The sequence below is a fragment of the Phyllostomus discolor genome, chromosome 6, assembly GCF_004126475.2.
Source record: "Phyllostomus discolor isolate MPI-MPIP mPhyDis1 chromosome 6, mPhyDis1.pri.v3, whole genome shotgun sequence".
Taxonomy (NCBI): Eukaryota; Metazoa; Chordata; class Mammalia; order Chiroptera; family Phyllostomidae; genus Phyllostomus; species Phyllostomus discolor.
In genome coordinates this window covers 52,779,831-52,796,066 of record NC_040908.2, presented here as the reverse complement: position 1 = coordinate 52,796,066, position 16,236 = coordinate 52,779,831, and the positions used below count along the sequence as shown (strand labels likewise).

Sequence of the window (16,236 nt, the reverse complement as noted above, 5' to 3'; positions counted from 1 at the left end):
AGGTGGGGGGGTGGTCACACAAAAGGCCCAGATGCTTCCAACATGACCTCAGGTGGTAATCTCTACCCAGTGCCCCAGGAGGTGGGCTGCTTTTCCCGGGAGCCAGGATGGGCCTTATCCGTAGTTTCTGAAACAAAAGCTTAACATACACATTACTTGCTAGACTTACAGCTTTTTACCTTAAGCTAAAATTTTCTAAGTTTTGAGTCCTTTATCAATGAGGTAGCAGCTGCAGGCAGGAAAATCAGATCTTCTGGCAATATTGGTAGCTAAAGAATTTTATTCCTTCAGAGCATCTGTGACAGGGTTTCAGGCATCCAGAATGTTTCAGAGGTTCTGATGGCAGTGACACATCAGCAGCATGCTTCAGTGAGAATGGCTCCATGCTGTGGTCAGACAAGTTCCACTTGGCTGCTTTGTCCCTGCTTATCTGGCATCTAAACCTGGTTCTCCAACTTTTCCAGAGGTTCTGTAAATGACTCTGGTTTTTTTCAATAAACAACTGTAGGAGACCGTTCTGCGTGGCGTGGGTCCAGCTCCCATTCAGAGATGCACAGGACCCATGCCCACGGATAGGTTCTCCCATGGGAATCAGGCCTGCAATGTACCTAGGCTGCTATGAGTCTTGCTTTTTGCTAAAACTCCCTTACCCTGAATCAAGGACATTTACTGCAAAGTAACTTCCTAAAATCCATGCTAAACCTCCCAAGGATGAGTGTAACCGGTTCAACCACTTTTGCCTTTTCATTTGCAAATATCCCTCTTCTGTGATGTGATTAGCAGCATTGGCTCCTTTGTTTTCTGTAAAAGGTAACCACCTAAAGTGAACCTGTGCATGGTAAATGAGGACCAGAGACCACATGGTAATGTGCCCAGAGATAGAAATAAAGGCCTGTCATGGAGGAAGCCCCAGCTTTTTGCTCCCCGTAAGAGAAAAGCCATGCTGTCCCTTTTCCTCCACCAGATTCAGTAATCCGTGTGAATGTCTCATTTCATCCATAATGACGTGGACACTGTGAGCCGGTGTCTGCATCAAACAACACTCTTTCTGCTGATACTTCCTAGAGGATTATGTTGTCTGCAAGTAAGGGCCCTGAACCATACACTCAGGAATAGTTACCAATACATAGAACCCATACTATAAGTCTTTAGTGAGACTTATGAAAATGAAGATGTTAATATATGGAAACTGCATGAGATTTCTTTTGCTGTGTAACAAAACACCACAAAGTTAGCAGCTTAAAATGCTATCCATTGACTAGCTCAATGACCTTTGTAGGTCAGAAGTCCAGATATGACATGGCTAGATTTTCAGCTCAGGATCTCACAAGGCAAAATCCAGGTGTCAGAAGTATGTATTCTCATCTGGATCTCAGACTCGTCTTCCAGGATCATTTAGGTTGATGACACAATTTAGTTCTTTGCTAGCTATTTGTCAAAGTGTGCAATCCATTCCCAGAGGCCACTCCCTGGTCCCTGCCACATGGCCCCTGTCCATCTTCAAAGCCAGCAATGGAGAATCTCCCTCATATGGAACACTTCCTGCCCTCCTGCCTTGAACTTTAAATCTCTCTTTCAGGAAGGGCCCAAGCCCTAGTAAGGGCTCACCACATTAGGCCCAGCCCACCTGGAATATCTCCCTTGTGATTAACTCAAAAGTCAACTGGTTAGTAACCTAATCTTGAGAATGCTCTCTCCTAACACTCCTGGTCCTGCTCACATACAAGGTCCTGCCTAACACAGACATCATGCCATGGCAACCTTAATAACCCTAAATTATTTCATAAGGATAATGTAAATTTTATCACCATCCTACCAGAATGCTTATGTATAACTTTAAAAGATACTAATTTTTAAATTTTAAAAAATAGAAGTCAAAAACATTTCATCAATTTTTTTAAATTAATGGGTTTAATAGATCAGGTACAAAATTATATTAGTTTGTATTGATGTGATTTGAAATTTTCCATTTCAAAGCCATTATAACTGAGAAGGCTGCACTAAAACAGGAATAAGGGAATCATTTGAACAACAAGAAAAAACAATGGAAAGACTAGAAATAGTGGAAATAGATCCAAATATTTATAAATGGTTGCATATGATTCAGGGCTTATGTCTAATCTGTAAGAGAAGAATAAATTATTCATTAAATGATATTGGTAATATCTGCTTAAATATCTGTTTAAAAATAAAATTGTATGCCTACTTTATACTACACAATAAGATAAAGTCTAGCTAGATTATAAACATAATTCAGAAAATCATACTGTAAAAATACAAGAGATAAAATAGATGAATATCTCATTTCTGAGTGAAGAAGAGAAAAAATACAGAAGAGTATATATGTTTGATGGCAAATAAAGATCTTTTCGGACCCCAAACCACCACTTAGCAGGCAAACAACAAAAGGTTGCAAGTTTTATGAGATGCCGTAACAGTTCTTTAAAGAAAAACAATTAACAAAAATGGACAATTTATCTTGGACAAAACTAAAATTGCCAACAAGGTTTTGAAAAATAGTCTAACTATTAATCAATCTAATGTAGTTAGTTGAATAACAATGAACCATCTTTTCCTTTTTGCCTTGCAAAAAATGCAATGAATTTAAAATATGTTGGTAAAGACATCCAGAACTAACCTTCTTATTCACTGCCCTATGAACACACAAGATCGTGATGTTTGTAAAAGTCAATTTGGTATAGCTAAAGTCTTTAAAAAATGTGTAAATTTAATGTTTTAGAAATTCTACTTATGATTATTTGTGGCATGCTATGTTTATGTTTATATATTTAGCAAACATTTCTGTAGTGTGTACTATCTGCCAGGACCTGTTCTAAGGACTTGGCAAATATTGACCTGTTTAACCTCATAAGATAGGTATTATCATTTTCTCCATGTTACAAATGAGGGAAGTAAGACACAACCTGGTCAAACAACTCACTCAGTGTTTTCACACAGCCACTGAGGGGGAAGAGCCAGTGTTCTTGAAGCCTGCTTCACAGACCAAGCTTCTCAACTCTGTGCTATGAAGCCTCTCGTGCAATCTATGGAATTCAAAATGAATATTCCCGAAAGTTGTCCCACAGGAATTATCCCATCAGCACTCAAATTATCTTTACAAGGCCCTCTTCGCAATGTTCTCCTTCAGCTAATACCAAACTTTCTACTTTCTTACAGGACAACTTCTTGAAAAAAGTTGTTCACATATGTTGTTTCCTTGTTTTCACCTCCCATTTCTGACTGGCCTCAATCCAATCTGGCTTTCATACACACTACTTTACTGAAAACCCCTTCTTCACACTCACCAGTGAACGCCTGTTGCAAAATCCACTAGGCACTTTAAGGTCTCACCTTATTTGACATCTTGGCAACATTCAACAAAGTTGACTCCTCCATTCTCCTTGCTGTATTTTCCTTTTGGCTTTTCCTTTCCTTTTACTTTGCTCTCACTTCCTTCCTACTATTCGAGGGTTAAGGAAGATGATAACTTCCTTATCATCTTGCTTGCTATACCTTCTTCTTTACCCCACTTTTCTCCCAACACCCTCTCCTTTGATGATTTTAGCCTCTTGCTTGAAATTACATTTGTGTGTTAACCACTCCCAAATTTATTCTCTAGCCCAAACCTTTCCTCTGAGCTCCAGATTCATTTGTCCAATAAATATTTGGTAACTGTAATGATTATCTTTATGTATCAATGTGACTGGGCTAAGGGATGCCCAGATAGCTGGTAAACCATTATTTCTACATGTATCTATGAGGGTATTTGTGGAATAGCTTAGCATTTGAATTAGTGAACTGAATAAAGCAGATAGCCCTCCTCAATGTGGGTGAGCAGCATCTGATCCAGTGAGGGCCCAAATAGAATAAAAAGATAGAGGAAAAGCAAACTCTCCCTACACTCGAGCTGAGACACCCATCTTCTCCTGCCCTCAGACACTGAAGCTTCTGATTCTGTGGCATTCAGACTCAGATCGTGATTTGAGGCCCATTCTCAAGCCTCTGGACCTGGACTGAACTATACCACTGGCTTTCCTGTTCTCAGGCTTGCAGATGGCAGATCAAGGGACGTTGGGATTTCCATAACCACGTGAGCTAATTGCTATAATAAATCTCCTCTTTATATCCATGTATCTATATCCATATCTACATCTATATCTATATCTCCTACTGTTCTGTTTCTCTGGAAAACCTTGACTAATGCAGCATTTCTACCTGTATGTGTCAAAAGCCTATCAAAGCTAAATTGTCAAAAACAAAACTCCTCAGTCCACCCCACACCCAAATACTTCCATCCACTTCCATTCCAAATCTTTTTCCTCCACTACTGACAATATCCCAGTAAATGGCACAAACATCCAGTCTATTGTTCAAGGCTTGAAGTTAGTTGGTGTGACACAAGAGCTCCAAGCCAGAGAGCTGCACTTGTGTTTGTGATATTCCAAAAAAAAAAAAACCATCCAGAGGACTAACAGATGTGGACATGCTGTGGACATGCCCTGTATTACTCATGTTACAGGGAAGTGCACCGAGAGCATCGGATTGCTGGGAGAAAAGACCACACCCTGCTTCCAGCTGTGGTGGTACTTATAGGGTTAGGGAGGGACTAGTGTGTGAAAATTCTACATTTTGTAATAAACACAGGAGCCTTGAGACACAGGGGCATTGAGAGATTTGGGACATCCACATACAGACTGTTTTCCCACTTTATGGCTGCAGGCCAGTCAGCCATCTATTCTCCGAGGTCGTGGAGGGGCCATGTCCTAACTTACTCCATAGTTGGAAATTTTCCACTCATTCCCTCAATTCAGCCACAGTGTCCTAATCATTAACATCCTAAAAATATTTTTTTAATCATTCACTTTGCTTCATCTTCACTGCCACCTCTCCAGCCCAAAGCACCATATCTCTCCTGGACCACTGAGACAGCTTCCTAGCTATTCTCTCTTCTGCCTTGCTTGGCCCCCAATACAGTCTATCCACATAACTAGTGGTCAGATAATGTCAATCATCTGCTCAAAATACATCGGTGGCTTCTTGCCCTCAAAATACACCACAGACTTTTTAATCTCAGGCCCTGCAGGCTCTAGCCCTTTTCTCATTCAACAATCTCATCTTCCTGCCCACTCCCTGTCTTTCATGACCTTCCTCAGACATAATAAGCTGTTTTTGACTTTCACAGGCTATTTCATTCGCAGGATTCTCCCAGGATCTTTTCATTCTTAACCTCTCAATTTATATGTCACTCTTCAGCACAACCCTCCCTGACCACTCCATCTAAATCGATCAAAAAAACGAACACCTCTAGCTTTAACCTTAGAGTGGTGTTGAAGAAACGTGCACAGAGGCCTGACTCCCCCTGGGAAGTGCCGATCCCACCTCGGGCGAGGTGGACGCGCGCGCCCAGCCGGGCACCCACCCGGGAAGGCGCGGACGGTCCCTCAGTTTGGCTGAAGCTTCTTTAGAGGTGGTGCAGGGTGCCCCTGTGCGGGAGCGGGCTGGAGATGAGGGGGGCTGGGCAGGGGCGTCAGAAGTGGAGGGGATGGTGCGGAGCCAGTGAGCGGTTGTGGGCGAGCCACAGAGGGTCTGGCTGCCGTCCGGGGCGGGCGTGAACGAGCAGCCACACGGGCAGCTGCACCCAGGACTGGTGCAGGCAGAGAATCGTCCGGCTGCACCGCTGCCAGGCTGGTGGCGGAGGGCACAGAGCTGTCGCTCACGGAGAGATCCAACGCTGCTGAGAGGAGCGGCCAAGGCAGCACCGCGGCTCAACAGGAGAACCTACGTACCTACGTGGGATCTGCGAATGCTGCAAATCGAGCATACTGAAAATCAGCGAAGAGAGAGTTTGAATTCACACTTAGGGTTGTGGGAGAATCTGGACTGGGAAAGTCAACGTTAATCAACTCATTATACCTCACAGATTTGTATTCTCCAGAGTATCCAGGCCCTTCCTATAGCATTTTAAAAAAAAAAACCACGTACACGCAGAACAATCCAAAATTTTAATCAAAGAAGGTGGGCTTTGGTTGCTGTGTACAACAGTGGATACCCCAGGATTTGGAGATGCAGTGGTAATAGTAATTGCTGGCAACCTGCTGGACTACATTGATAGTAAATTTGAGGGCAACCTCAATGCAGACCTTCAGAGTTAACAGAAGTCAAAGATGCCCGATAACAGGGTGCAGTGTTGTTTGTACTTCGTTGCTCCTTCAGGACATGGATTTAAACCATTGGACACTGGGTTGATGAAACGCTTGCATGAAAAAATGAACATTATCCCATTTATTGCCAAAGCAAACACACTTGCACTGGAGGAGTGCCAACAGTTTAAAAAACACAGATAATTAAAGAAATCCAAGAACATAAAATTAAAATACGTTAATTTTCAGAGACAGATAATGAAGAAAATAAACTTGTTAAAAAGATAACGGACCGTTTACCTCTTGCTGTGGTAGGCAGTAATACTAGGATTAAAGTTAATGACAAATGGGTCAGAGGAAGGCAGTATCCTTGGGGTGTTGCTGAAGTTGAAAATAGTGAACATTGTGATTTCACAGTTCTAAGAAATATGTTGATTACCTTTTCTACATTTTCTTTTTATTATTATTAAATAGATGTCTTCAATTTAAAGCAAAAAAAAAAAACCATTTTGCTATTGTACAATCATGTTCTGGTGGTTTGACCGTGACTGTTTACAGGATATTCCAAAATAAAAGAACACTGAAAGCTTTTCACTGAGGATAAATTGCCATAATATGATGCAAACTGTGCTTCTCTATGACAATTATAATACAAAGGTTCCATCCAATGCAACATATACCACACTATGATTTAGTCTAACACAGTTGAGCCCATTTTTTGACACTTCCGTTGTTTGAGAATACACATGGAAAAAAACCTATATGCTTACAATGCACCTAGAGCTTTTTTATAACAGCTTTTTTTGGTTTTTGTTTGTTTTGGATTCTTTAAATATATATTATTCTCATTTAGTGCCCCCTTTAGTCATAATCTCATTACTGCTCATTTTGGTAGTAACATTTAATTTAGGTATTTTCCATATGTTGTCCCTGCTATACCATCGTTCATATGGTAGAAACCAACAAGGAAACTTTCTTTTAATTCCCTTTTTATACTTCATAATAAGTAGCAGAGGGAAAATGCATTGATAGGTCATTTCTAGGTAAAATTGTGGAACTAATAGCCAACCTATTTCTACCAATGCAATCCCTTTACTAGAAATGGGAATCATGGCCTCTTGGAAAGAGAAAAAAAGTCACCAGAAGCCACCATTCTGCACTTAGCTGTATTCATATGTTATATTTCAGTATTTTTATTTGTATTATAAAAAGTCACATAATAGACAATGTTGTGATGTGAAAAAAAATCTCTACATTATTGTTTGTCTTCACAGCATTCCTCAGTTTGTAATTACCTATTGCAATAATCTTTAGATGCCTGTGCAATAAAGAGACTAACACCTTTCTTTTTATTGCAATATAATTGACACATAATGAACATTATGTACATTTAAGATATACAACATGTTGGTTTGAAATGTTTATATATTGCTAATTATTACCACCATACTGTTAGCTAATACTTTTATCGTCTCATACAATTATTGTTTCTTTTCTGTGGTGAGAACAATTAAGATCTAGTTTCTTAGCAACTTTGAGGTCTATAATACAATATTGCTGACTATAATCACTATACCATGTGTTAGATCTTCAGAACTTGTTTACCAACTAGTTGCAAGTTTGTACCCTTAAAAAATATCTACCTAATTTCTCACCCCCACCCCGTCCCTGGTAACTACTTTTTACTCTATGTTTTTATGAGTTTGATTTTTTAGATTCCACATATATATAATATCATACAGTATTTGTCTTTTTAAATTTTTTATTGTTGACACTATTACAGGTGTCCCTCATTTCTCCCTTTTCCCCCTCCACCCACCCCCCACTCAGCTTTCACCACATTGTTGTCTGTGCCCGTGGGCTGTGCATATATACATATATGATATAGTATCTGACTTCCTCTATGCAACATACCTCACTTAGGATAATATTCTCATGGTTCATCCATGTTGTCACAAATGGCAGTGTTTCCTTTTTTTATCATGGTTGAATAATATTTATTTGCATTTACATATATATGTATATGTATATATATATATATATATATATACACACACACACCACTTTGATATTTCCTGCAATATCAATATCACATGTGACCTTAATTTGCATCCAGTTCCACTTTTGTTCCCCACACTAAATGGTGGTCTTGCCCCCAGATTCAACCTTATCCTGCTTCAGTCCAAGGTTGACTCATACCAGCCTTGACAAAGCTTTGTGACCTCACTGACCATCTGAGAAGAATGGACAAATGGAACTAATGAAGTCAAAGTTAAGTTTAATGTATTAGACTCTTCTGTTCTTCTGGAAGAGGGGGCAAAGAGGAAGTCACAAGCTGAAACAGCCAAATGGGCAGCCTTGCCATTTCTTATACTGAAAAAAAAAAGTTACATTACAGAATCTAAAGTATACCTTTTGTTTCACTTACACAATACTTTTTTTCAAACATGTTCTTAAACATTAGGGCTCTCTTTCACCACCACATGGCTGAGCAACAGCAATTTGCAGCCGATGCTCACAGTATTCATTTTGCAAACTATCTTTACTAAGTGCTCCAAATTCCTACTGCACAGGGTGAGCACAGTTTTGGTCAACCATATTCCCAAACTGTGCTGTATGATAAGTCCCAAATAAGCACCATTTCTACAGGGGATAATACTTGCTCAACCCCATTAACAGTAATAGTATGAACCACCATAAGCCATTAATTTTGATGAGATTAGGTTTGTATCGCCTCAAAGATTCAACAGAAGCCACAGGAGACATTGAAGTATTCCCACTTTGGTGCCTGTAATGAATAAGAATGTGAAAGTAGTCACAGGCCACCTGACAGCCAGGCACCACGGGCCCAAGGAAAAGTTTGCCCTGTCAGCAACTGCAAGAGAAAAATGCCAAGGAATTATTGCATTAGCCTTGTAAGAGTCTAATAGCCAAAAGTTGGGGGTAAAAGGCACTGAACAGCAGACAGAAATTACCCTGGAGTCCTGAAAAGCTTATTTTAGGATAAGTAATTTTTATTTCTTAAGAATTCAGCAACACAGAACAAATTATTTGCTCAAGAGTCTGCAGTAATCTTGGGAATATATGTCAGGATTCCAGAGCTTGCTTAACCACCAGCTCAAGGAAAGCTCTTCAAAACAAAGTGGGGAGGGAAGACTTAAATGTTGTTCTCGTGAGCACATTTCCTCTTGAGCACATTTTCAACAGGCCATTTTGTTTTCAACTTTCATTACTCATTAATATTCAATTTAGGTTCCATCTTCTTTAGATGTGTGTGACATTTGTGAGCATTTATTTAATTTTGAGTATTTGTACCAGCTTGCTTTAGTGTGAGACAGAGTTTCTGACCTGCCAAAAAATGAGATTCACTACTCCCCTCCCAAAGGAGTGGGAGAGGGGAGAAATAAATGATTTTGTTTTTCTGACTTGCAAATATGTTATAAGATGAAAATCATAATTCATAGCCCCATATGTACAAATATTTCCAATGGGTTTCATTTTGGAGATATAAGCAATGAATTTTCTGCTAAATAAAGCAGATCCAGTCACTATACTTAAAAAACAAAATGCATTTAGATTCTGAATATAAAATGTAATCTCTGGTGCAACTAATACCAAATAAGCATTAAAAAAAAGTAAGATCCTCATTAGAAAAAGACCTATAATTGCTAATTATTGTACTATTTGGGGTCCCTTTTATTTTTTCCTTGTAAGTTCTGCTCAGGTAACTACTCTGAATAGTGGGTACACAGATGAATCAATAAGTATTATCCTTAATTTTTGTCTCCAGCATGAAAGATGCAGTTTCACTATTTTTCATGTAACCAGTATCATGAGCTGAGTAACAACCCCTAATAAAATCAGGTCCCAATTCCTGGTACTTGTAAATTTTACCTTATATTTCAAAAGTGACATTGCACTTGTAATTAGGTTAAAGGTCCTGATGTGAGATTATCCTGGATCATCCAGATGGGCTTTAAATATATTAGAAGAAAGAAGCAAAGGGAGATTTGATTCAGCAGACAAAAGAGAAGAAAGTGTTGTAACAAAGAAGCAGAAAGAGACCTGAAGATGCTACACTGCTGACTTCAAAAATGGAGAAAAATTCCATCAGTCAAAGAAAGCAAAGAATTCAGCTCTAAAAACTGAGATAGGCAAAAAATAGATTCTTCACTTGAGCCTCCCAAGAAAGCTCAGGCCCCTCCACATCTTGGATGCTAATTTCACTCTGACTTACAGAACTGTAAGAAAATAAATAGTTGTTACAATCCACCAAATTTAAGGTAATTTGTTGCAACATCCATAGGACATTAATACAGCTTATCAAATTTTCTGTTATTATACTGCTGGTGGAATACATGGTTTCATTTGTCTGTTTGCAACTTTACCTTAAAGAGTGTTAATAGAAAAGAACTTGGTTTCCTGGACATTTGGCTATATGATAACAAGGAGAAAGCTCTAATCTACTTGTCAGATATTCTACAATAAGAGAATTTTTTAACTTTATTAAACTAAATGGAAAATTAAATTGAATTTAAGAAGATAAATAAAGAAAGATAGATAAGGAGAAAGAAAGCAGAGAGACAAGGAGAAGGAAGAGAAGGGAGAAGAAGAGAAAAAGAAAAGGGGGATTGAAAGACAGAAGTGGAATGACAGACACTTGTGCTGTTTGCTAGGATGTCCAGTTCATCCCTTCGGGGCACAGGAAAGCACCTCCCTGCACCTTAGACTTAGATCTGAATAGTCTAGCAATGGTTTGGAAGCAAAACAGACTTGCATCGCTTCTACATCAGAACTTTTAATTTCCTGTGTGATACCCTTCAGTGTTCTCTTCAAACTACTGCAGTGACCAGGTGGCAGAGGTTCCAACAACCAGGGTAGATTTTTGACTGAGAACAACATGAAACAGATCCCTCTTCCATCAAAAATCTGCAGTTTATTTTTTTAGATAAAAATTTTATTTTATTTTATTTTTTTACAATTCTACATCATCTGTATTTTGCATTGTGTATTCACCACCCAAAGTCTCCTTCTGTCATTATATGTGTATGTATAGACATATGTGTGTGTATATATGTATATATTATTTTTCCATCACCATTTAGTTCCCTTATGCCCCTCTCCCCACTGCAATCACTACACTGTTGTCCATGTCCATGAGTCCATTTTCCTTTTCCCTCAATCCCACCACCCCCACTCTGCCCCTCCCTTAGCTGTCATTCTGCTGTCCATGAGTCTGTCTCTATTCTGCCTATTAGTTCAGTTTGTTCATTAGATTCCACATATGAGTGAAATCATGTGGTATTTGTCTTTCTCTGATGGGCTTATTTCACTTAGCATAATGTTCTCTAGGTCCATCCATGCTATCACAAAGAGTGAAATTTTCTCCTTTTTTATGTCTGAGTAGTATTCCATTATGTAAATGTCCCATAGTTGTTTTATCCACTCACCTACTGATGGACACGGGCTGCTTCCACATCTTGGTGATTATAAATGAAGCTGCAATGAACATAGGGGTGCTGATGTTTTTTCAAATTAGTGTTGGAAATATTTTATCTTATATATCCTCTCAGGCAAGGGAAATAAAAGAAAAATTAAAAATTTTTACTTCATCAAGCTAACAATTTTGCACAGCAAAAGAAAACATCAACAAAATAAAAATACAACCCACAGAATGGGAGAACATATTCACCAATACATCTGATAAGGGGTTAATATCCAAAATTTATAAAGAGCTTACAAAACTCAACACCAAAAAAGCAAACAGCACAATTTTAAAAAAGAGCAAAGGACTCGAATAGACACTTCTTCAAAGAGAACATACAGATGACCAATAGACATATGAAAAGATGTTTGAAGTCACTAACCATCAGCAAAATGCAAATTAAAACTACAATGAGATATCACCTCACACTTGTCAAAAAGGCCATCATCAATAAATCAATAAACAACAAGTGCTGGCAAGAATGTGGAGGAAGGGGGACTCTTGCAGTTTATTTTAATCAAAAAATTTATTTTTATTGGTCATTTTTATTGATATGGTAAAGTTATTGGTTACAATGATATAACTTAGCCATTACTATTGCAGATGGATGGATGGTTATGGAATGATAGATGGACAAATACATACATACTACACTGATGTATAAAAAGATACATAGATACATAGACTAAGCAATAGTAACCAATAAAATAATAACAGGATGATACAGTTTCTGCAGAATGTGTAGCAAAATGTTCTCTACTGTGTAATAGGGAGAAGTACTGAAAGTTTTGTAGACAGAGTGCTTATCTTATTTCTATTTATATCTCTAGCACTTAGTACAATGGCTGATACTCACTGGAAACTAAGGGATTTAATAAAGAAAGTAGTTTTAAAAGATGACAACATGAGGCCAAAGGTTTCTGACAGCAAAGGCCCCACCATGAACTCAAAAGATTTGGCTCAGCCAAACCAAAGTCAAACTTGAGTCACAATTGAACATAAGACAGCCCAGGTTGGACTGGAAGTTAATGATGCTCTGCTTTCATTGAAACCAGAGATTTTCAAGATCCCTTCCCAGTATCCCATGGATCTTTGAAAAAAGAAAAAAAAGCCTCTGTGTTTGTAAACCTCCTGTCCCCAAAACCCATAAACCTCATGCATGAGTGATCCGCTAGTCTATTCCTAAAGGAGGGAGTGGCTGACATTCTGCAGTTCTGCCTGAGACCGCTCTATCAGAGTGAAATATATTGTGTACCACAAAGTCCTTGAAAAAATTGAGAGTATATAGACATATGACTAGTCTAATCTTCCCTGCATTTTATCTTTACTGCTTTTAAAGTGTCTGTGACATAATAGGAAGATTATCAGGGCCTTTTTGGAAAAAACTGTTCACTTTATATGTATGAAAGAAAAAAATACTGTAGTTTCCAAGTTACTTGAGGACAGTTTGGATTTAGCACCTCCCATACTAACTTTATGTGGAGAAAATAATACCTAGATAATTGTATGAATGGCCATCTGGTTAGATAAAGAATAGGAACATGACAAGTTAAAAAAAAAAGTCTGGAGTTCCAGCCAAGATGGAGGCGTACGTAGAAACCCTTCACTTCCTCTCACAACCAAAAGGAGGATAACAACCAATCTAAAATCAATAAACAACCAGAAGCACCAAAAAATTAAACTACATGGAACTCTGACAACCAAGGAATTAAAGAAAAAATCAACCAGGACAACCAGACAGGTAAGGAGGACCCTGTGGGGTGGGCAACCCAGAAAACCCGAGGAAAACAGGCTGAGGGGTGGGTGGGGCTGACTGCCTAGCTCAATGGAGCTGCGTGGAAGGGACTGACTCAAGGGGGAAACCGAGACTCAGAGTTGACTGTGGGCTATGGTTGGGTTTGCGGCAGTGGGAGATACTTCCAGTCTGACTCAAGAGTCTGTTGGAAAGTGCACTAGAGACCAGCAGGTGAGCTGCACAGTTCCCTCTCTGGCCCTTCCCCTACTGACAGCACAACAAAGAGGGTTGCCCTGCCTGAGTGAATACGTAAGGCCCCACCCCCTTACAACTTATCAGGTGCACCAAGACAAAGAAATATGGCCCAAATGAAAGAGCACAGCAAACCCTCAGAACTAAGTGATGAGGACATTGCCAACCTAACTGATGGAGAATTTAGAGCCCTCATAATCAAAATGCTCACAGAACTGATTGAGCTTGGTCACAAAATGAAAGAACAAATGAAAGATACCCAAAATGAAATAAAGCAAAATATTCAGGGAACCAACAGTGACAAGAAGGAAACAAGAATTCAAAGCAACAATCTGGAACAAAAGGAAGAAAGAAACATCCAACTGGATCAGAATGAAGAAACAAGAATCCAAAAAAATGAAGAGAGGCTGAGGATTCTCTGGGACAACCTGAAATGTTCCAATATCTGAATTATAGGGGAGCCAGAAAGAGAAGAGCAACAGCAAGATATTGAAAACTTATTTGAACAAATAATGAAGGAAAACTTCCCCAATCTGGTGAATGAAATAGACTTCCAGGAAGTCCAGGAAGCTCAGAGAGTCCCAAAGAAGTTGAATCCAAGGAAGCACACACCAAGGCACATCATCATTAAGTTACCCAAGATTAAAGACAGAGAGAGAATCTTAAAAGCAGCAAGAGAAAAGGCGAGAATTATCTACAAAGGAGTTCCCGTAAGGCTATCAGCTGATTTCTCAAAAGAAAGCTTACAGGCAAGAAGGGACTGGAAAGAAGTATTTGAAGTCATGAAAGGCAAGGACCAACATCCAAGATTACTCTATCCAGCAAAGCTTTCATTTAAAATAGAAGGGCAGATAAAGTGCTTCCCAGATAAGGTAAAGTTAAAGGAGTTCATCATCACCAAGCCCTTACTATATGAAAAGTTAAAAGGACTTATCTAAGAAAAAAGAAAATCAAAAATATGAACAATAAAATGACAACAAACTCATAACTATCAACAAATGAACCTAAAAGAAAAGAAAAACAATGAAAACAAAAACTAAGCAAACAGCCAGAACAGGAACAGAATCAGAGTAATAGACATCACACAGAGGGAGTTCAGTGTGGAGTGGGAAGGGAGGAATAAGGGGGAAAGGATACAGGAAAGAAGAAGCATAATTAGTAGGCATAAAATAGACAGGGGAAGATAAAAAATGGTATAGGAAACAGAGGACTCAAGGAACTTATATGTACAACCCATGGACATGAATGGTGGAGGGTTGGGGGAGCAGGGTGGAGGGGGATAAAGGGGGAAAAATTGGGAAAACTGTAATAGCATGATCAATAAAAAAATACTTTTAAAAAGTCTGTTATAATTCTTTTGGTCCCATGTAACAGAAACCAGTTCTGTCTAGCTTAACAAAATAATTAGCCGAAAATAAAATTTTGAAGGGTGGAACTGGAATGGGATAGAGGATAGAGGCATTGTTATACAGAATCCAAAGAAGAAAGGAAGGGAGGGAGGAAGAGAGGGAGAAAGAGAGAAAGAGTGAGAGTGAGAGGGAGGGAAGGAGGGAAGAGAGAGGGGAGGGGGGGGGAGGGGGGGGGGGGGGAGGGGGGGGGAGGGGGGGGGAGGGGAGGGGAGGGGAGGGGAGGGGAGGAGAGGAGAGGAGAGGAGAGGAGAGGAGAGGAGAGGAGAGGAGAGGAGAGGAGAGGAGAGGAGAGGAGAGGAGAGGAGAGGAGAGGAGAGGAGAGGAGAGGAACACTTTAAAACACAGAAGCTACCACGGCTTCAAAGACCTGTGGTAGAGAAAAAAACAAACCTCTTACAAGTTGTCTCAGTTCAAAATTCTGTATTTCTAAGACAAAGGATCCAACTGGCCCAGCTTAGGTGAGCCTAACCCTGTGTCATTCACACTTGTCCAGCAGCAGGATGTCTTACAAACCACCCATGAGAAGCATGGTGCCCTCTAGTATTAGGGGGAAATTTTCAGGCAGTGTGAAGTCACTGTGAGGAGGAACATCAACCGGTACATGAAATACTCACTTTAGGGGAAAAGGGAGAAGTGATGAGTCAGAGGACAGTGCTTCTGGATACAAAATAACAGAAAACCCTTACATAATTATGGTTTGGGGGTTCAATCGGGGGGTGAGTTTTCTGGGTTTTGTTCTGGGGGATTTTTTGCATAGTAAGTCCAGTCAACCACTCAGGGCCAGAATTTCTAAAGTTATATACCATATTTTTCCATGTATAATGTGCACTTTTTGCCCAAATTTTTGAGGGAAAAATAAGGATGTGCATTATACATGGGTGTACTAATTATGTATCTATATAAATATTTTTAATTCTTTTATATATGCATTAAAAGTATGACTCTAGAAAGCAATAATAATATCCATATGCAAAATAATACCCTGGAAAGTGATAATCAGTTTTGTTTTTCAATATAAATAAATAAATAAACAAATAATTGAATTAAAAAATTGAAAGGAAAGATCTTTTTTTCCTGAAAGTGTGGGCCAAAACTATGGGTGAGCATTATACAATAGGTTTCTCCTTTATAGTCAGAAGCCGCTGCAGCATCAGCAGTCATCACCTCTGTAATCCCAGTAGGAAGAAGGAGAAAAGAGAGGAATGGTGCATGGAA

The 16,236-nt window shown here is 39.2% G+C and overlaps 1 pseudogene; it reads left to right on the top strand.

The window, feature by feature from the left end:
- The first annotated feature begins 1,266 nt into the window (after positions 1-1,266).
- LOC114498515 lies at positions 1,267-7,156 on the top strand (annotated as a pseudogene).
- The last annotated feature ends 9,080 nt before the right edge of the window (positions 7,157-16,236 follow it).